The sequence below is a fragment of the Stylophora pistillata genome, chromosome 4 (genome assembly GCF_964205215.1).
Source record: "Stylophora pistillata chromosome 4, jaStyPist1.2, whole genome shotgun sequence".
NCBI lineage: Eukaryota > Metazoa > Cnidaria > Anthozoa > Scleractinia > Pocilloporidae > Stylophora > Stylophora pistillata.
This window is the reverse complement of record NC_142522.1, coordinates 42,347,030-42,368,241: the sequence shown is the minus strand read 5'-3', so window position 1 is coordinate 42,368,241 and position 21,212 is coordinate 42,347,030. Positions and strand designations below refer to the sequence as shown.

The window sequence follows — 21,212 nt, the reverse complement described above, 5'->3', positions numbered from 1 at the left end:
TTTAGTAACTGTCACCCCCATCAACTGATGAACAACAATCTCCAATAGATACGAGTCTTCTATGTATGCACGGTTGTTTAAAAAGTGCCGGAATATTTACAGAAAAAAAGACTAAACAAACAAGAGTGTCAATAATGCGATTTAATCCGTCGTATGCGTTACTGTTCACAGGTTTCTTCACGGTAACAAAATCAAGCAAATAAAAGGTAACCCCTTTAATGGCGTATATCACCTTCAAACATTGTAAGTTGTCCAATCAACGTTCCATTGTTTAAACGTATTTGTTCTGTTGCACCGAAAATCCATATCGCAAATCCAATTCTTATTTAAATCTAATAAAACTTGAAACGCGGACAGGATAGGACCCCGTCGCCAAACAACTCAGTTAAATATTCATTGACAAAAATCTAGCTCACAGTTTGTTAGCTATTGCAATGCATCGATGATAGTGAAACAAGCTCTTAATTATCTTACTGTATTTATCTTATAAAGGAACTTCTTGGCGTTATTGATAAATGTTAAAATGTTAAACTCTTCCTTTTGTTTAAGGACGAGTTTTGACAACCCACTGACAATGCTGCCACTTGAAATGTTTCATGATATGACACCAGGCATAAAAATGTAAGGAATGAAAAGTTATACACTTACTTGCGGCAATGATTTGTGGGATCACTCACATTTTCTGGGCAACGAGTCGATTTTAAATCGTCACGAGTTATAAGTCACTCGATAAACGATTTAAAGCGAGACTCGTTTGTTTGTGAATAGAAACGAGACTCGTTTATAGAAACGAGACTCGTTTGTAGAAACGAGACTCGTTTTTAGAAACGAGACTCGTTTTTAGAAACGAGACTCGTTTTTAGAAACGAGACTCGTTTTTAGAAACGAGAGACGGGGCGGATCACTCACAGTGGATCACTCACAGTTTCTGGGCAACCAGTCGATTTTAAATCGTCACGATTTATAAGTCACTCGATAAACGATTTAAAGCGAGACTCGTTTGTTTGTGAATAGAAACGAGACTCGTTTAGGAACGAGACTCGTTTTTAGAAACGAGACTCGTTTTTAGAAACGAGACTCGTTTTTAGAAACGAGACTCGTTTGTAGAAACGACACTCATTTTTAAAAACGAGACTCGTTTGACGAAACGAGAGTCGTTTTGCGAAAGAATACTCGTGTGCCAAACTTTGCTCTTGGCGCATGCGCGGATGTATATATTTTTTTTTCCAGGGTAAAGTTTTAGGTTCAAGATAAGCTGGGATTTTGCTGCAATATGTTAAGGTAATCTCTATTTTCTTTTTCTTGGGATTATAAAGTGCAGGGAAGGCCTTAACCGATATTTTTATAGAGCTTCTAGCATGAATTTCAGCACATAAAGTAGCACTAATTAATTAACTAATTAATTAAGTTGAAATCTTGAATCGGATCCTATCCCATTACTAAAGTTACTTCATCTTTCCACAACAAGAGGGAAACCAGAAATTAAAACCATGAAAGATGTACATTTTGATAAATAAAAATTAAATGCTGAAACTTCGTATTCATTATGCAAGGAATATTTCATCATATTTTGCTGTTTTAGACTTTTTTTTTCCCTTTAAGTAGACGCATAGCTGCTTCAACTTGGGCTTTCTATATCGCACATCTGGAGTTATCTTTAGGAGACTGCCCTGTTGCCATTGTTACTGTCGTTACGAAATTTTTTCATTTCCAATCATGAATAAGTCTACTTGTTTTTATTTTTGCCTGCTGGAGTGTAATGAATGTTGTTATGGTACTAGACAATAATCAAAATAATAGGAGTAGGTTCCTACAGGTGCTAAAGGTTGAAATTGAAGGGCTTTTCAATGACTTTGCCAAGTTTTAGATAAATTGAAGGACCTCTTTTGGAAAGGTTTGCATAAGAAAGTTTAAAAATTATTTAACATTATTTCTCAGCTTTTCTATTAAAGTACTGCAATTTTTTACTTGAAAATTGTTGAGAAAAAGCATTGCAAAAATCAAGTTCTAGTCCTCAAATTCAAGTACTTTCAAGACCTTGAATTTGTAATTTTTGAATTCAAGCATCTTCAAAGACTTTCAAGGCTTTTATGAACTATGAGTAGGTAATGTACTTGCCTTTAACTGCAAGGAGAAAGGAATTTTTTATCTATTATTGATATCGAATCAAAGTTTGTTGCAAAATGTTCACCCAAGGGGAGTTTTCACAAATCAGTTGATTGAAGCAATATTACTTTTCAATAGTTCATGTTGTTTTTAATAGAAAATTGTCTGAATATTGAATATCGCTGATGGCCACAACAACAGAAGTTGTACTATTTACAGTTTTAGTATATTCAATTAGAGGGAATTGACTTTCATTAGATACCAAGAGGCAATACACATATTTTGACCTTTTAATGGGTTAAAAATACATGTCATAAAAAAAGAACTGAAAACCTCATTGAAAACCCTGTGCATTCATTATTATTTCTTACAAGATTTTCAAGAACTGATTTGCTATTAACTGAATCAGACATTGTTCCTTCACTGTAATCACTTTTAGGATCTAAACTTACTTAATTTAATTCAGATGGTTCTTATTATCTCCCTTTTTTTTTCCATGCTACAATAACTATTTTGCATAAGTCAGCCAGTACATTTCGATGATTTTTTATTAATATTCAAGATTTATTTATTTAACACATGATAAATATCATTGGTTTGCATTTCTGTGAATTCCCATCCCAGTCATCAACTGTGGAAGAGAAACAAATACAAAGAGTTAGGTGTGAATTTTGAGTGAAAGTCAATTTAAGATGACAGGCATGGGTAATAGAAAGATGAAACAATCTTCAACTAAAAAAGGCCTTCTAGATGGATGATTTGACTTCCAAGAGACAAGAAGGAACTCTAGGCCAAAAATGATAAATAAGGTAAACCCAGAAATGGCAGTGATTATAACCATGGCAAGGAAGGGAATTAAAGAAAAAGGAGAGGAAGTTATGAACTAAATCAACTAACTTGTAAGAGAAAGGGCTGACAACTTGGCGTTTAGTATTCTGGTTATTTCCTTTTTTTTTTTTTTTTTTTGTCTTAATCAAATTTTTCCATTGTAAACTCCCAAACTGCCACTCGATGCGTGGAAAACATCCAACCAAAGCCACTGCACAAAGCAATGACGGGAAGATGTTTTTCATGAAACGATGGATTGCTGTTGTTCCTGCCAAAGACGTACAAGTAGATATAAGTCATTTCATTAACTTGTTTGGAATAAAAAGTAGAAAAGAAGAGATTGTAGAGCCGGTGCAAGCGAGCGGATATGTAAATGTAGAAAAGTAAGATGTCAGAATAGCATGAAATAACAAATTCAAAAAAAGGAAGTCTGTGATCATGATCAGCATCAAAGGAGAAATCGAGATGTTTTTCTTGATATGTAAAGAAAATCGCGAAAAATGGTTGTATGTTTGAAAACACAGAAATGAGGTGCGTCGCCATTCAAAGCCTTTCTCAGGCCACACTTTCAGCATCTGCTTACACTTAAAAGTAAACCGTTCTGAAAATCCATCACACCCACGTCTAGGGTAATCCGAGAAGAAACTTCAGATGTTAATACAGAGGGTTTCCTTTCATATTTATATATGAATCTTAAGCTGGCCTGTACTTCTGTGATGCACTTCACCCAAATATTAGTAAGATGTCATGGCCTCCGAAACCTACCGAGCTATGTGATAGTGCAGTCAAACTTTCAGAAGAACTAGATGCGTTTCTATACTCTAAACTGGCAACACACACACACATCTCGGCGGAATATTCTGATCGCGTGCGGCGCCTTGTTACCTCTTTTGGCCAGGACATTATTTAAGGAGTTACGGCAGGAGTACAAAAACCACCCAAGCAAATACTGTTACCGTATGCCGAACAATGTTCAACTTATCCAGATGCCACACCGATTGGGGCATGAGATCGGTCCTTTGCCTGAAACTATCAAGCCATATATCAAAGCAACACTCCCGTGGGGTATTATAAATAGATTGGAGGAGACCCTTTCTGGTGCAGGAACCAAAAAGCCAGTGGCTAGGATGGATTTAACATTTCTGTCCTTAATGAGGTTCAACTATCTCACTGGCTGTCAACAGGTATCTCCCGAGTATCGATGTGCCTGCTAATGACATGGCTACCGTTCACAAGGTTCTAGTGCAGTCTCTCAAGGTAAAGAACACGCTCAACTTAAAGAGCATCGGCTTCGTCATTGACTTAACACTGTATGCAAAGGCAAGCGAGGGACAATGGAAACAAAGCGCAAAATTGAAAGATATGGTTATGAAAATGGAAGTATTCCACACAGCATGCACCATGTTGTCCAACACTGGCAAACGCTTCCAGGATGCTGGCTTGCGGGAACTGTGTGTAGAGTGTGATGTGATAGCAGAAGGTTCTATTGCAGAAGTTCTAAAGGGACTTACTCGTGTATGAAGCCCGATACTGATAAATCCCTTGATTCCACTATTCCTGGTAAGTGGAAAAATTTTCTTTACAGAATTTTAAAAAATTAAAAATGAAAAAATGAAGCTGTAAACCTATTTGTTTCTGTACTTCTAAACATAGCAAACTTTACATAAAGTAACAAGAAATCACCTTTATAAAGTTATGTTTTTATAGACTCATGCATAATACAAATTTAACTGCCAACTGCAAGAAGAAAAAAAATCAAGGCCTTTCCCTTTAACTTTAAAGATGACAAGGACATGGGAGGGCAAAGACATGACATTGAAGAGAGGAAAACTTTAAGTGAGGGTAAGATTTAACAAACAAAATTCATTAAGTTTCATGGCTGAAGAATTTCTCCAGTTTTCTAATTTGCTCAAAGCATTCCAAAATGGGAAATTCAGGCCAATCCCGCATGACCAAAAACCTATAAACAACTGACGACAGCAATTTCTTCTTACTATCCTCACAGAACCAGAAAGGAAGAAAAAGAAGACCCGAAAGAGAAGAAAGAAGAAAAATAATGAATCTCAGCAAGAAGGAAACGAAAAACCTAGTTAAAGTGTAGATGAAGTTATTAATAAGTGCAAAAATTATCATGCAATGTCTTCTATATTGAAATAGCCTTAACTTTTCTTTCAATACCTGTCAAAAAGTTATCTTTGCAAATGTGATGAGAATAAATGATATAAAGTTTTCCAATACGTATTAGTCGACTGTAATCGGGCCAGATGGTATTACTTGACAACATTTTCCAGAGGCAAAGAGGTCAACGAGCTATAATTATATGCAACTGATAACAAAAGTTTTTGTTTCAGTCATTATGGTCATTATGCACTTATCAGCGGCCGTCCCAGGGGGGGAGAGGGTGACCCCGGGGAACCCCTGGGCATTTGCAAAGGAATTTCCTAAGCCCCCTAACCAACAATAACATTGTTCAATATAAAGCTACCAATGCCCTTCCCCTGGGGACAAAGAAGTATGCTCTACTAACTCAAACAATGTAATGCTCCAAAAGAATGTTATTTGCCACAAGCTAAAACTTACTTCAGCTTGTGTTTACTATACAGGGCTATACAGGGCTCAAAGTTAAAAACATCCTATGTGGCTTTTTGCCGACGACTAACTGGAAAAAGTAGTAGTAGTAGTAGTTTTTTTACATCTGTAGGTATCAATGGTAATAGCCAGTCACCATGGTAAGGATCTTTTATTCTCAAGATGGCGGCAATGGTAAAAATCCAGTGGGTGTTTTCCCATGTGTCTCGTCTCGGAGGTGCAAATGCACTTCAATGCAAAATTGGCGACGAAAGTCTATTCCCCCGTATGACCCCAGGGTCGACCCCCAGGATGGCAGCTGCTAGGTACATAATTATTAATCTCGTTATCTGTTTCTTAAAAATTCACAAACAATCACTAAATCAAAGCTCTCTCTCTTAAAAATATCCTTACCGAAGCAATCTCATCTCTGTAATAATCTAGAAAATTTTCCTAAACATAAACATGTCAGAGCATTTTTTCATAGCGAATTAGATTTGTCATTTTGATTTGCGTTTATTTTGATGAGATCCCTGAGATAAAAGATAGTTTACGACGAAAAAATTCATTTTAAGAAAGAAATGATCATGTACTTTTAGATCATGTATTCTATGAATACAGTTTTCATAAATTACTCGGGCTTTCCGAAGGAAACGCCCGAAATAAATTCGGCTTTTTTTTTTTTTCAATTTCAACCTTTGGCATCTGTAAGAACCTACTGCTATATAGTAATATATTTTTTTGATTATTGTCTAGTACCATAACAACATTCATTACACTCTAGCAGGCAAAAATAAAAACAAGTAGACTTATCCATGATTGGAAATGACAAAATTGCGTAACGACAGCACAAATGGCAATAGGGCAGTCTCCTAAAGATAACTCCAGATGTGCGATAGAGAAAGCCCAAGTTCAAGCAGCTATGCGTCTGCTTGAAGGGAAAAAAAGTCTAAAACAGCAAAATATGATGAAATATTCCTTGCATAATGAATATGAAGTTTCTGCATTTAATTTTTATTTATCAAAATGTACATCTTTCATGGTTTTAATTTCTGGTTTCCCTCTTGTTGTGGAAAAATGAAGTAACCTTAGTAATGGGATAGGATCCGATTCAAGCTTTGAACTTAATTCGACACAAATATCCAGTGCTACTTTATCTGCTGAAATTTATGCCAGAAGCTCTATAAAAATATCGGTTTAGGCCTTCCCTGCACTTTGTAATCCCAAGAAAAAGAAAATAGAGATTACCTTAACATATTGCAGCAAAATCCCAGCTTATCTTGAACCTAAAACTTTACCCTGGAAAAAAAAACTATACTTCAGCGCATGCGCCAAGAGCAAAGTTTGGCACACGAGCCTTCTTTCGCAAAACGACTCTCGTTTTGTCAAACGAGTCTCGTTTCTAAAAACGAGTCTCGTTTCTACAAACGAGTCTCGTTTCTACAAACGAGTCTCGTTTCTACAAACGAGTCTCGTTTCTAAAAACGAGTCTCGTTTCTAAAAACGAGTCTCGTTTCTATAAACGAGTCTCGTTTCTATTCACAAACAAACGAGTCTCGCTTTAAATCGTTTATCGAGTGACTTATAAATCGTGACGATTTAAAATCGACTCGTTGCCCAGAAACTGTGAGTGATCCCGAGAGACGTTTTGCGAAAGAAGGCTCGTGCCAAACTTTGCTCTTGGCGCATGCGCAGAAGTATAGTTTTTTTTTTCCAGGGCAAAGTTTTAGGTTCAAGATAAGCTGGGATTTTGCTGCAATATGTTAAGGTAATCTCTATTTTCTTTTTCTTGGGATTACAAAGTGCAGGGAAGGCCTAAACCGATATTTTTATAGAGCTTCTGGCATAAATTTCAGCAGATAAAGTAGCACTGGATATTTGTGTCGAATTAAGTTCAAAGCTTGAATCGGATCCTATCCCATTACTAAGGTTACTTCATTTTTCCACAACAAGAGAGAAACCAGAAATTAAAACCATGAAAGATGTACATTTTGATAAATAAAAATTAAATGCTGAAACTTCATATTCATTATGCAAGGAATATTTCATCATGTTTTGCTGTTTTAGACTTTTTTTTCCCTTCAAGCAGACGCATAGCTGCTTGAACTTGGGCTTTCTCTATCGCACATTTGGAGTTATCTTTAGGAGACTGCCCTATTGCCATTTGTGCTGTCGTTACGCAATTTTGTCATTTCCAATCATGAATAAGTCTACTTGTTTTTATTTTTGCCTGCTAGAGTGTAATGAATGTTGTTATGGTACTAGACAATAAACAAAATAATAGGAGTAGGTTCCTACAGATGCCAAAGGTTGAAATTGAAGGGCTTTTCAATGACTTTGCCAAGTCTTAGAAAAATTGAAGGACCTTTTTTGGAAAGGTTTGCATAAGAAATTTTAAAATTATTTAACATTATTTCTCAGCTTTTCTATTAAAGTACTGCAATTTTTTACTCGAAAATTGCTAAAGAAAAAGCGTTGCAAAAATCAAGCTCTAGTCCTCAAATTCAAGCACTTTCAAGACCTTGAATTTGTTATTTTTGAATTCAAGCATCTTCGAATACTTTCAAGGCTTTTATGAACTATGAGTAAGTAATGTACTTGCCTTTAACTGCAAGGAGAAGGGAATTTTTTACCTATTATTGATATCGAGTCAAAGTTTGTTGCAAAATGTTCACCCAAGGGGAGTTTTCACAAATCAGTTGATTGAAGCAATATTACTTTTCAATAGTTCATATTGTTTTTAATAGAAAAATATCTGAATATTGAATATCGTTGATGGCCACAACAAGAGAAGTAGTATTAATTACAGTTTTAGTATATTCAATTAGAGGGATTTGATTTTCATTAGATACCAAGAGGCAATACACCTATTTTGACCTTTTTGTGGGTTAAAAATACATGTCATACAAAAAACTGAAAACCTCATTGAAAACCCTGTGCATTCTTTATTATTTCTTACAAGATTTTCAAGAACTGATTTGCTATTAACTGAATCAGACATTTTTCCTTCACTGTAATCACTTTTAGGATCTAAACTTATTTAATTTAATTCAGATGGTTCTCTTTATCTCCCTATTTTTTCCCATGCTACCATAACTATTTTGCATAAGTCAGCCAGTATATTTTGATGATTTTTATTAATATTCAAGATTTATTTATTTAACACATGATAAATATCATTGGTTTGCATTTCTGTGAATTCCCATCCCAGTCATCAACTGTGGAAGAGAAACAAATACAAAAAGTTAGGTGTGAATTTTGAGTGAAAGTCAATTTAAGATGACAGGCATGGGTAATAGGTAGATGAAACACTCTTCAACTAAAAAAGGCCTTCTAGATGGATGATTTGACTTCCAAGAGACAAGAAGGAACTCTAGGCCAAAAATGATAAATAAGGTAAACCCAGAAATTGCAGTGATTATGACCATGGCAAGGAAGAGAATTAAAAAAAAAAGGAAAGGAAGTTATGAACTAAATTAAGTACCAGAAATCAACTAAGTTGTAAGAGAAAGGGTTGACAACTTGGCATTTAGTATTCTGGTTATTTTTATTTTTTTTGGAGGAAAGGTGGGGCATGTTACTTTAAGATTCCACAATAAGATTTACATAATTCACACCTACCACCCCTATTCATTCACAGCTTCATTGTTACAATGTAAACATCCATCACTTGCCATTAGACAGTTGTACTGGGGAAAAAAAGAGGAAAAAACAAGTGGGAGTATGTCTTTCTAATGACAGAGAGACATACTCCCACTACAACTAACCCTATTTCAGAAATGTTGGCTGAAATAATTTTTATTATAGCAATACCAAACATCTCAGCAAGTCAACCAGACTCATTCTCAGCGAGCTAACTAGACTTATTCTCAGCGAGCCAACCAGAATTATTCTCAGCGAGCCAACCAGACTTATTCTCAGCGAAAAAAAAGCCAAAGTTATCTCGGGCGTATCCTTCGGAAAGCCCCAGTAATTTATGAGGAGTGTATTCATAGGATATATGATCTAAAAGTACATGATCATTTCTTTCTTAAAATGAATTTTTTCGTCATAAACTATCTTTTATATCAGGGATCTCATCAAAATAAATGCAAATCAAAATGACAAATCTAATTCGCTATGAAAAAATGTTCTGACATGTTTATGTTTAGGAAACTTTTCTAGATTATTACAGAGATGAGATTGCTTCAGTAAGGATATTATTAGCAAGAGATCTTTGATTTATAAAATGATTGTTTGTGAATTTTTAACAAACAGATAACGAGGTTAATAATTATGCACTTAGCAGCTGCCATCCTGGGGGTCCACCCTGGGGTCCACCCTGGGGTCATACGGGGTAATAGACTTTTGTCTATTCACATGGGAAAACACCCACTGGATTTTTACCATTGCCGCCATCTTGAGAATAAGAGGTCCTTACCATGGGGACTGGTTGTTACCATTGATATCTTCAGATGTAAAAAAACTACTACTACTACTACTACTACTTTTTCCAGTTAGTCGCCGCCAAAAGCCACATAGGATGTTTTTAACTTTGAGCCCTGTATAGTAAACACAAGCTGAAGTAAGTTTTTGTTTGTGGCAAATAACATTCGTTTGGAGCATTACATTGTTTGAGTTAGTAGAGCATACTTCTTTGTCCCCAGGGGAGGGGCATTGGTAGCTTTATGTTGAACAATGTTATTGTTGGTTAGGGGGTTTAGGAAATGCCTTTGCAATGCCCAGGGGTTCCCCAGGGTCACCCTCTTCCCCACCCCCCCTCTCCCCGGGAGGGCCGCTGGTAAGTGCATAATTACCATGATGACTAAAACAAAAATTTTTGTTATCAGTTGCATATAATTATAGCTAATTGATCTCTTTGCCTCTGGAAAATGTCAAATAATACCAAATATCTGGCCCGATTACAGTCTACTAATACATATTGGAAAACTTTATATCATTTATTCTCATCAAATTTGCAAAGATAACTTTTTGACAAGTATCAACCGAAAAGTTAAGGCTATTTCAATATACAAGACATTACATGATAATTTTTGCACTTATTAATAACTTCATCTACACTTTAACTAGGTTTTTCGTTTCCTTCTTGCTGAGATTCATTATTTTTCTTCTTTCTTCTCTTTCGGCTCTTCTTTTTCTTCATTTCTGGTTTTTTGAGGATAGTAAGAAATTTTTGTTGTCAGTTGTTTATAGGTTTTTGCTAATGGTCATGCAGGATTGGAATTTCCCATTTTCGAATGCTTTGAGCAAATTAGAAAACTGGAGAAATTCACCAGCCATGAAACTTAATGAATTTTGTTTGTTAAATCTTACCCTCACTTAAAGTCTTCCTCTCCTCAATGTCGTGTCTTTGCTCTCCCAAGTCCTTGTCATCTTTAAAGTTAAAGAGAAAGGCCTTGATTTTTTTTTCATCTTGCAGTTCGCAGTTAAATTTGTATTATGCATGAGTATATAAAAATATAACTTTATAAAGGTGATTTCTTGTTACTTTATTTAAAGTTTGCTATCTTTAGAAGTACAGAAACAAATAGGTTTACAGCTTCATTTTTTCATTTTTCATTTTTTTAAAATTCTGTAAAGAGAATTCTCTACTTACCAGGAATAGTGGAATCAAGTGATTTATCAGAATCAAACTTGCCATAGAAAGACACCTGAAATCAACTAGAGTTTTGAAAGATAAGTAAAATTAATAAGATGGATTTTTAAAAAGAAAAAAAAAAAACTAAGGGACCAAATGATCTGTTTTCATTTTTCTCACCTCATCATCTTTCCCAAATATTTCATTTGCTTCATCTTTTTTTCTGTGAAGTAAAATTGACATAAACCATTTTTTTTTTAATTTAGCTGTTACTACATGGCCTTTTCAAGATCCTTTTTACATGTTACTTACCCTTGTTATCAGGCACAATTTTTCTGATTGGATGAGATTATCAGTGGGTAGTTTTGTATCAGAAAAAAAACCAGATTCAAGTTGATGTAATGTAAAATAGTCTTGGGAAGTCTCTTGACCCACCCAGTCATACACCTCCTGTAAATAAATTGATGAGAGAGAATGTAAGCATGTTGATGCTTAATTATTAAAGGCCATGCACTACAGTTGTATAGTGTGCAGGCATATCTATTTATCAGAGCAGGTTTATATATATATATATATATATATATATATATATATATATATATATATATATATATATATAATTAAGCCTCCAAGGAAGACCGAGATGTTCAAAACTTCGAGCTAATAAACCAACAAAGCTACATTGGAGTTGGCCTCTTGACCATCACTTTTCTGCTTATATATATATATATATATATATATATATATATATATATTTAACAATTATTCCACGAGTGCGCATTGGATATGAGATGATAGATAGCCAACGGGGCGCGTAGTGCCGAGTTGGCTATAATCGTCTCATATCCAACAAGCGCGAGTGGAATAATTGTTTTATTACAAACCTTAAATCAAATTATTAAATTTCATTAAATTGTTAGCTCCCTTTTAATTTTAAGCTGACACGTGCTAACCATATTTGTAGATTATGGTATATTGGCTGATATACCATAATGGCTAAACCAATAAAAGGTCTTGAATTGCATTATCCAATGATCAAGTTTTTAATAAATATTATATCATGTCCAAATTGAGCACTCTATCTAGGATGAGTCATTGCTGCTGCAATTGCGCATGCTCGCTAGTTTACTCTAGTTTGAACACTCTGGCATGGCTTAGACGATACCACCAAGGTTGGGTCGTTTGGGGTGACCATCTCGGTTCTCCCCCATCCTAGCATCAGCACAGTACTGATGAGGCCCAGAAGGCCGAAACAGTACTTTCTGCAGTTAGTTATATATATATATATATATATATATATATATATATATATATATATATATAACTGCAGACAGTGCACACTGTTTCGACCTATGTGGGTCTCATCAGTGCAGTGCATACACTGGGCCAAGCTCTGGAATAAACCATTGCCTGGGCGCTACACTTGTGGGACCAAGTGCAGACACGTTGCCATGCGCGAGTGCTCAAATCACAACTAAGGTGATGAGCTTCGCCCGAATGGCAACCCCAGTGTAGAGTGCTCAATCGCAAGGTAGCCAAAAGGCAAAGCCAAGCGAGAGCTATCTATATATATCTATATCTATATCTATATCTATATATCTATATCTATATATATATATATATATATATATATATATATATATATATATATATATGCCATATGGTACTTTATACTTTAATCTATTTTATTTGTAATGACTTATCATTCAACTGTTTCAGAACTCACCTGATATGTTCCTTTGGTAAAAAATTTCTTGTTATCTCCCTGTCATCTTCATGGAGAACCTTAATCCGGAAACATTCCCCAGCAGGTTCTTGGGTGAGACATTTTTTTCTCATGGCTGTTACCTGATATCAAAGTAATGGTATTTATCAGGTCTTTAATATATTGTCAAAAGTCAATCACCCAAAGCATGCAGCATTATACAGCTTACCACAAATTAAATTTCTTATTCAAAGGTCTTCCTTAATTTGGTTGCAATTGTTCAAGGCATTAAATTCCCGCTTTTTTTTATTTTGGCAACATAAGTTATGACCACCAGATGAAGAAAAAAAAACAAAAACACATGAAAACCAAGAGTAGGGAGGTTTTTCTGAACAATCATTGACCATGAAGTTAATTTGCATTCCTTTTTGCAGAAATTTGAACTGCAACAATTATAGCAACTCCCTTTCCACCATGGTTATGTTATGTTTTCACCAGTTATTGCAGCACATGAAACTCATAGAACATGATTTCGCACATCAGGGATTTACATTATTTGTTAGTACTTTGATGAAAGGTTCCAGAAACAATAATTATTTTGGTTTAATTTGTAGTTTAAAGAATTTAGTTACTCTTTTCGCTTTCTCTAGTGACGAGGAGCCTTCTGCTCTTTCGATCCCTTGGATGCTTGTCCCGACTTTTCTGCTACTTGACTTTTTAAATGAAATGTTTACAAATTTTGTTAACCTTTTAACAATAGTTGAATATCATGAGTTCAATCAGCTCTAAGAATTTTGTTGATCCAATTTGATACAAGAACAGTTCCAGATTTTTGTAAAGGTAATCACATGACTTTGAGTGCAATTTGGAATAAATAAGCACGAGTAGATTTTTTCAAAGACAAACAAAATTGCATGAGCCCATAGGGCGAGTGCAATTTGTGGTCTTTGAAAAAATTTACAAGTGCCTATTTATTCCAAATTGCACGAGAAAATCATGTGATTATCTATTAATAATATACATGAAAAAATACGAGGTAGCTTCTCATAACTACGCAGAAGAAAAGCGCACGCATCATGTGCAAAAATAATTTATTCAAACTCTGCAAGTGACATTGACCTTGACATTGACATTAACCAATGATTCTGACCAATCAGAATGTCTGGTTTGTTTCTTTCTTTGCACTGAATTAGCCCTCTTCTGCACTGAATTAACTCTCTTCTGCACTGAATTAACTGAAAACTGCATTCATCTTAACCAATCAGAACCGAGAAATCTTTTCATGTATATTATTATAGCTAAAATTAATTTTGTGGAAAAAATTCATTAATGAAGGAAATCATTCTTATGGTTTTCTTTATGCCTTCTTGTGCACTTTCTGCTATTGTTTTACAAAGAAATGTGATATTTGCTTTAGATTTAATTTTATCATGTTACGGCCCAACTCTATGCATGAAAGATGACGACATTTTTGCCTCGTTTGTATGATACATGAAAAGGCAGTATTTGTACATGAAATTTATCCTTTTCTCAATATTTTCCCTAACGTGACTAATCTCTGCATCCATAACATTTATAACTAATTGAAAAAATAGATATTCTCCAATGGTTTACTCACCAATCTCTTGTAGAAGTAGATGAGAAATGTTCACATTAGCGACAAATTGTATGTTCCATTTGATCATCACTTACATCTTTCAGGGATTCTCCTAGGTGTAACAAAATGTCTGATGCTCATTGTAAAACTATAAGTTTAAAAACTGGGTAACCAGTTCAATATTAATTCAATATGTAAAACCAAACACTGTTAACAGCTATTGGGACAATTTTAGGAGACATTTGTCAGGTAGCAATTTTTCAAATGTTACACTTTTCATTTTTAAGTTATACCAATATCCTCAAAAACCAATTCCCTCCACAGAGTAGATAAGTATGAGCCGTTTTTTTTTGCATTGACGCACATCAGGAAGGAAAAAATATAGATTGACTCTCTACAACAGCCTTAATTCAGAAATACATTAATTTTTTTATTAACTTCTTAACTCCCAGTTAATTAGCATGTAAATTCTTAAACTTAAGTGGCAAATTCCTGTAGCTGATTTACAAAGAAATGTGTATCAGCTAGAGGAGAGATTTAACAGTCAGATCAATTGTCATTGATTAGCAAAATTTTTCAACTTACCTGAAAAGCAAACATTTAGACTGGGGTTATTTTCTTTTAGAGTAAGGATCATCAACTCACTAAATGGACCTCTTCTTCCAAATGTGGTCCTTACTGCAGATGGAAAATAGTCAAGTATTTTAATGACTTTGAATGTTATGTTTTGATTTGGGGAAGCTATGTGTTTAAAATTTTGTTAGTGTTCTGTTGAAACGAGAATTGCTCTGAATTCTTAATTTGTTATTAGATAGACAGGTTCTAGACATCAACATTATGAACATTGGTTTTACCCACAAATGTTAATTGTGTAGTTGTAAACCTATTAAATTATATTAAACCTAATTCTAGCAGCATATGCATGATATTACTATAATTAGATTAGGTATTGGTATATATTTTAATCAACAATATTACTACCTTGCCTTCCTTAGCATTTAGTATTCTGGTTATTTAATTTTTTTTTTTTTTGGGCGGGGGGGGGAGGAAAGGTGGGGCATGTTACTTTAAAATTCCACACTAAGATTTAAATCATTCACACCTACCACCTCTATTCATTCACAGCTTCATTGTTACAATGTAAAGATCCATAACTTGACATTAGATAGTTGTACTGGAGAAAAAAAGAAGAAAAAAACAAGTGGGAGTATGTCTTTCTAATGACAGAAAGACATACTCCCACTACAACTAACCCTATTTGAGAAATTTTGGCTGAAATAATTTTTTATTATAGCAATACCAAACATCTCAGTGAGTCAACCAGACTCGTTCTCAGCGAGCCAACTAGACTTATTCTCAGCGAGCCAACCAGAATCATTCTCAGCGAGCCAACCAGACTTATTCTCAGCGAGCCAACCAGACTTATTCTCAGCGAGCCAACCAGAATTATTCTCAGCGAGCCAACCAGACTTATTCTCAGCGAGCCAACCAGAATTATTCTCAGCGAGCCAACCAGACTTATTCTCAGCGAGCCAACCAGACTTATTCCCAGCGAGCCAACCAGAATTATTCTCAGCGAGCCAACCAGACTTGTTCTCAGCGAGCCAACCAGACTTGTTCTCAGCGAGCCAACCAGAATTATTCTCAGCGAGTCAACCAGACTTCTTCTCAATTAGCCAGACTTACAAAGTCCAGTATCCTCAGCAAGTCAAAGCCTAGTATCCTCAGTGAGTCATAGACCAGTATCCTCAGCGAGTCAAAGTCCAGTATCCTCAGCGAGTCAAAGACCAGTATCCTCAGTGAGTCAAAGCCCAGTATCCTCAGCCAGTCAAAGACCAGTATCCTCAGCGAGTCAAAGTCCAGTATCCTCAGCGAGTCAAAGTCCAGTATCCTCAGCGAGTCAAAGACCAGTATCCTCAGCGAGTCAAAGCCCAGTATCCTCAGCGAGTCAAAGCCCAGCATCCTCAGCGAGTCAAAGACCAGTATCCTCAGCGAGTCAAAGACCAGTATCCTCAGCGAGTCAAAGACCAGTATCCTCAGCGAGTCAAAGACCAGTATCCTCAGCGAGTCAAAGACCAGTATCCTCAGCGAGTCAAAGACCAGTATCCTCAGCAAGTCTAAGAGCAATATCCTAAACAAGCTCAAAAGAAAGCATTTAATTTGGGGCCAGCCAAGGTATATAGATCCTCTACAGGTGATAGCTTTAGATTTGCAGCAAATTTAATTCCAATAAAAACTATGAGTCTTAGTATTATAAGCAAGTTGAACTATAGATAAAAAATAGGGGACAATCATACAAACCTTTGAAATAAAGCTCCAGGGGAATTGTCCGAATTTCTGCAAAAGAACGAATATGTTAGCCAAGTCACTGGTACCACTAAATAAGGAAAAAATCTATATGAGAGTGAGAAGGAACCATCGAGTGCTGTATAATTTTTTAAATATCACCCTGAACTTTGATCAAGTGGAAACTATTTCAAGAAGTTGCTTTTGTTTGCTTTACTTGCCTTTCATAAAAAAATAGCTGTTGATAATTGGTGCATAAATACTCCTTTTCTGAATTTTAACCTTGATTTCAATGTTTCCGATCAGCGGAGAGAGTGATCTCAGGATAAACAATGCTCTTCCTATTTTAAAATTTATGAATGAACTCTTAACATATTTCCAAGGTTGTGATAATTCCACTATCTAATTGACTTGGCAATTACCTGGCTTTTGAAAGTAGTACATTTTTTACTAAGCCAAGTCATCTCCTAACTCTCCTAGGCTGGTGTGTTAAATTGAAAATCCTATCCCACAAGCCTATTATTCAAGCTCTTTTCCTTTATAACTTGGTTATGCAATACGGTTAAATTACTACAGATTGCTAAAATTTCTGTTCCTTTTCTCCTGAGCGAATAAATACGAAATGGAAAGTACAGAAACATATCTGCCTTCTGAGCTGTTTCAATTCTTCATAATGCATGAGATAAATGAATGAAAATCCATCAAAATCATAACCTCCACGCATCATGGCTAGTGTGGCATTACATTTCTATTTTTCTTTCCTTTTACTTCATCTGGTAATTTGTCTTTCAAATGGCTCTAACCAAATGATAAAGTTCAGTGGTTGAGATTCTGAACTTGCATCCATTGTTTGGACCACACAATGAATTACAATAATTTATATGCAATATTTGGCAAATGAAAAGGTAAAGTTTTGGTTTCACCGTCGAACAGCATACGTAGATCACTGTACTTAATTCTCACCTTGAAAAAAATTAAGGGGCCACCCTTACACTCGTTTTTCAAGTGAATAACCTTTTCACACGGACAAAACATTGAGCCCTACTGACTAAGATTTACCTAATATTATGGAAATAACAAGAAAAGACCTTGAACCAGTTAGGAGCTTTCTTTTTAAATTGTTTATTGAATAAGAAATGTGGAGACAAATAATACCGCAAACAATGCATAATGATAGTTGCTTGGTCACGCCAGTTACTTATTGAAATTAGTTTTAATTTTTAATCCAAAAAAAAGGTAATCTTCGGAACGAACCAACATGACAGAGTTAAAAATCGATCTTTTGATGTACTTGGTTAAAGTAGTTGATTAGCTTCTTCGTGTCCTATAAAAATTCGGCGTTTTAACTGCGCCAGACTCCAAATCAAAGTAAATTAAGAACGTATCTTCGTTTGCAAGCGAACTCAGTTCAAGGTCAGATCATGGGTCATCTTTACTTTCGGAACGTAGTGACAGATTTCACAGGGAACTTTATAAAGAAAAATTTCCCAAATCCTTATAGGAGCTGCGTTCGTTTTTGGATCCATCTCAAACCTCCAGTAAACAAGCCTGATTACAAATAGTTATTGAATAATGAAACGCTGGAGCCAAATTTATGCAAGCATGGAATTGTTTCGCGTAATTCCGCTCAAAACCCCTTTGGCTATTGGACAGGAGGGTAATCAAAACCTTTGCTTGGCATTTATGATACTGCAATAAGAATACGTGGCACTAGCTTACTTGTAACATAAGTTGAACTGTGAACTTATAAAACTCAGCTGAATTTAGTCACGTACTTACCCGACTCTCGACTCTTGCCTTGTAAACAACGTAGCAACCGGTAGCATTTCAAAAGCATAGATGTGTCATCATGTAACAGAAATGGATTGTTTATGCGATGTATTCCACTACATTCTCGTTAAGCAACTTCTAAAACAACTGCCATTCTCGACACACGCCTACCATTGTGGCTGTAGCTGCTGGTTTCCTCTCTAAGCCATAACTAAGTCTAAGCTGTCACATCAAGTTGGAACACGCTGTGCTTGTTAAAAATTAAAAAAACATCGAACGGAGAAAAAGATAATGCTGAAGGCGTGCACGAAGCCGGTAAATCTAAGATGTAAAATCACGACCTTGATGGCAAAGTAAACATTTGAATGACATTGCGGTTGATTCGTTTTAAGACAAAGGCTCTATTCTCCTCAAGGACCTTTGCCGGCGTGGGATAGTTCAATCCCGAGCCAAGGGGCATCTTGGCGTTTGTCAGCGGTATCACCTCAGGGAGAATGGGTTACCATAAGCGCCCAGCCTCAAATAAGCGCCCACCCTGAAAGCCCAAAAATTAAGGTTACCTCCTACCTTCGCGGATGTCCTTCGGGAGAAAATTCGTACGCGCGCTAGTTGGAAGAAAACCCTAACAAACTAGACATCAAAACAAAGGTTAATAAATGCAATTTACGATAAAAATATAATTTCGGCGATTTTTTTATTTAGGAGGTGTCAGGAGCCAGAAAGGCGTGAAACGACCGAGTGTTCTTCTATCGAATTTATCGGGTATCGGATCCCGCGGCACGAGAAAAATGGCTGCCTAGTCTCATTCACAAGGCATCAATCAACAAAGGTGTGTCAGGCTTTTCCGATATTCTGATTGGTTGTCTGGATATTCGCATCTAAAGTTAGGGTAGCGAAAAATATGCGAAGCGTTTTGCGTAAATGGACACCACGTAAAAAATATTTAAAAGATCAAAATTTCCTGACACACATTTGTTAGTCATCATCACGGGAATGTTTTGGCGAAATTTCACGAAAATCGGTGAAATCTACATACCCTATAAATTCGTTCAAAGTGGATGTATTCCTCTCAAAATCAAATGCGAGATTTTAGCTCCCAAAGGTTTGTAAACAACTTGCGCCACACCAGGAGATTATCTCGCCTCCTGAAACCGCAAACCAATGAGATAGACGAGACCTGGCGTCAATGACAATGGATCAAGATTTTCCCGGGAAAAGTATCGTGTAGCAGTCTTTTTTTTTTTTTTTTTTTTTTTTTTTTTATCTCGCCCTGTTGATCGTTTAGTAATGGACAAAGTCGGCGAAGAGAAAACCCGCGGCAGAAAGGGTAAATCTGTCGCATTCTTCTTTTTCTCCATCGGTTTCGTCAGATTCCAACGAAGAATCTTGTTTACAACCTTCTGTGGTGTTGACTTTAATTTTTCAGCTCTTTGCCCCAAGGATAATCGAATGCTGTCGATCTTCAGTGGATGCCGAGCTTGTCGACGGCTCCTGGCCAAACCAAGCACCTTTGTCGCTTTGTTTTGTTTTGTTTTGTTTTGTTTTTACAAAATGCTGCCATTTCTCTCTTCTTTGGACCTTTTTTTGGTTCTGTCCTCGTGTACCGGTTCACAAGAGCCAATACAAAAGACCAAACAATACACAATAGCTAACCGATGACTCCTAAACAAAGAGAGAACAATGGTAATTCCCTTGTGAACCGGTACACCAGGACAGAACCCTTTTTTTTCTTTTTCTTTACCCAAGGACTCTTCTCTAATTTTAAGTTTTGTGTTATATCCACGAGAAAAGACTTTCTACGAGCCGATTACTTCCACGTGTGAAATTTGTCAAGGGCGCGATGTAATATTCCTCCGAATATTCGAATATTTCCCCGGGGGGTTCGCCCATTTACGAGATTATGACACCTTCCTGATTTATTAACTTTTATTCCAAAATACGTTTTTTTTAAATAAGTCGGACACTTTTTGAGATTTTTAATTTTTTTTCCTTTTGCAAACGCTAGTTAAAAAGTGTAACTTCAATCTAGTCAAAAAAAAAAATCAGCCTCTGAAGGTAGGAAGTAACCTTAAATAAGTGTGCTTAATAATGAATAATAATAATAATAATAATAATAATAATAATGGTCTCTATTGATTCAAAACAGAAAAATACAATCCTAGTGTTACAAGCAATTTGAGTTAAATGAGTTAAAAGGTTAATAATTCCACAAAATTAAATTTACCACCTGATTACAGTTAGAAATTGTCATATAGGTTATGTCTAAAAGTTAAACGACCAACGAATGTATTTTTAAAACGTTTTCTTTTGATGCTTGTTCTGGTGCCAGACCTAGTCCGTAGATTGTATCTGCAGGCCTTTACAAGCGGAATAAAAAGCGACAGGGATGATTGGCGGCCTTAGAAACCTTTTTAAAAATACTACTGCTTCTGTAAAATTGATCGTACATTGTGATTTCTTGTAATAAAATTCATTTTCCAACAAGGATCGAAAAAAACATTGTACTGGGGTGAGGTCGGAGTCTGATGCTCCATATGGGCATACGTGAAATCGGGGAAGTACTAAGGAATCGAAAAGAAAGTCTATTTCTACCTGCTTATACCCCTCTTTACGTAGAGATCTAAGGACATAGAGGCATTTAACATGTGTATTGAACCTACAGTCACTCTGAAAGGTGACACCTAGAATGCTCACATAAGTACAACTAGGGATCCCTAATACAGGAGGGTACAATTCATGATTGCCTTTCTAGGACTGTAAGCTCCTTACATTTG

General features: G+C 35.8%; 2 long non-coding RNA genes across 13 annotated transcripts; one reads left to right on the top strand and one right to left on the bottom strand.

Annotated features, from left to right (window-relative positions):
- The first annotated feature begins 693 nt into the window (after window positions 1–693).
- On the top strand, window positions 694–5,164 carry LOC148733838 (uncharacterized). The gene is made up of 3 exons (XR_016000414.1): window positions 694–756; window positions 912–4,494; window positions 4,940–5,164. It is a non-coding gene; the product is annotated as an uncharacterized LOC148733838 (long non-coding RNA).
- Window positions 5,165–8,620: 3,456 nt separating this feature from the next.
- Window positions 8,621–19,141, bottom strand: LOC148733837 (uncharacterized). Of its 12 annotated transcripts, none has more exons than XR_016000412.1 (12): window positions 18,448–18,984; window positions 16,684–16,719; window positions 15,485–15,556; window positions 14,968–15,060; window positions 14,404–14,494; window positions 12,807–12,928; window positions 11,393–11,530; window positions 11,261–11,303; window positions 11,099–11,163; window positions 10,816–10,875; window positions 9,124–10,647; window positions 8,621–8,720 (listed from the first exon to the last, which is right to left on the bottom strand). It is a non-coding gene; the product is annotated as an uncharacterized LOC148733837 (long non-coding RNA). The 12 variants fall into 12 exon arrangements; XR_016000411.1 differs by having other exon boundaries at window positions 14,404–14,512; window positions 15,489–15,556; XR_016000410.1 differs by lacking the exon at window positions 11,393–11,530 and adding an exon at window positions 13,418–13,498 and having other exon boundaries at window positions 15,489–15,556; window positions 18,448–18,975.
- Between the last annotated feature and the right edge of the window lie 2,071 nt (window positions 19,142–21,212).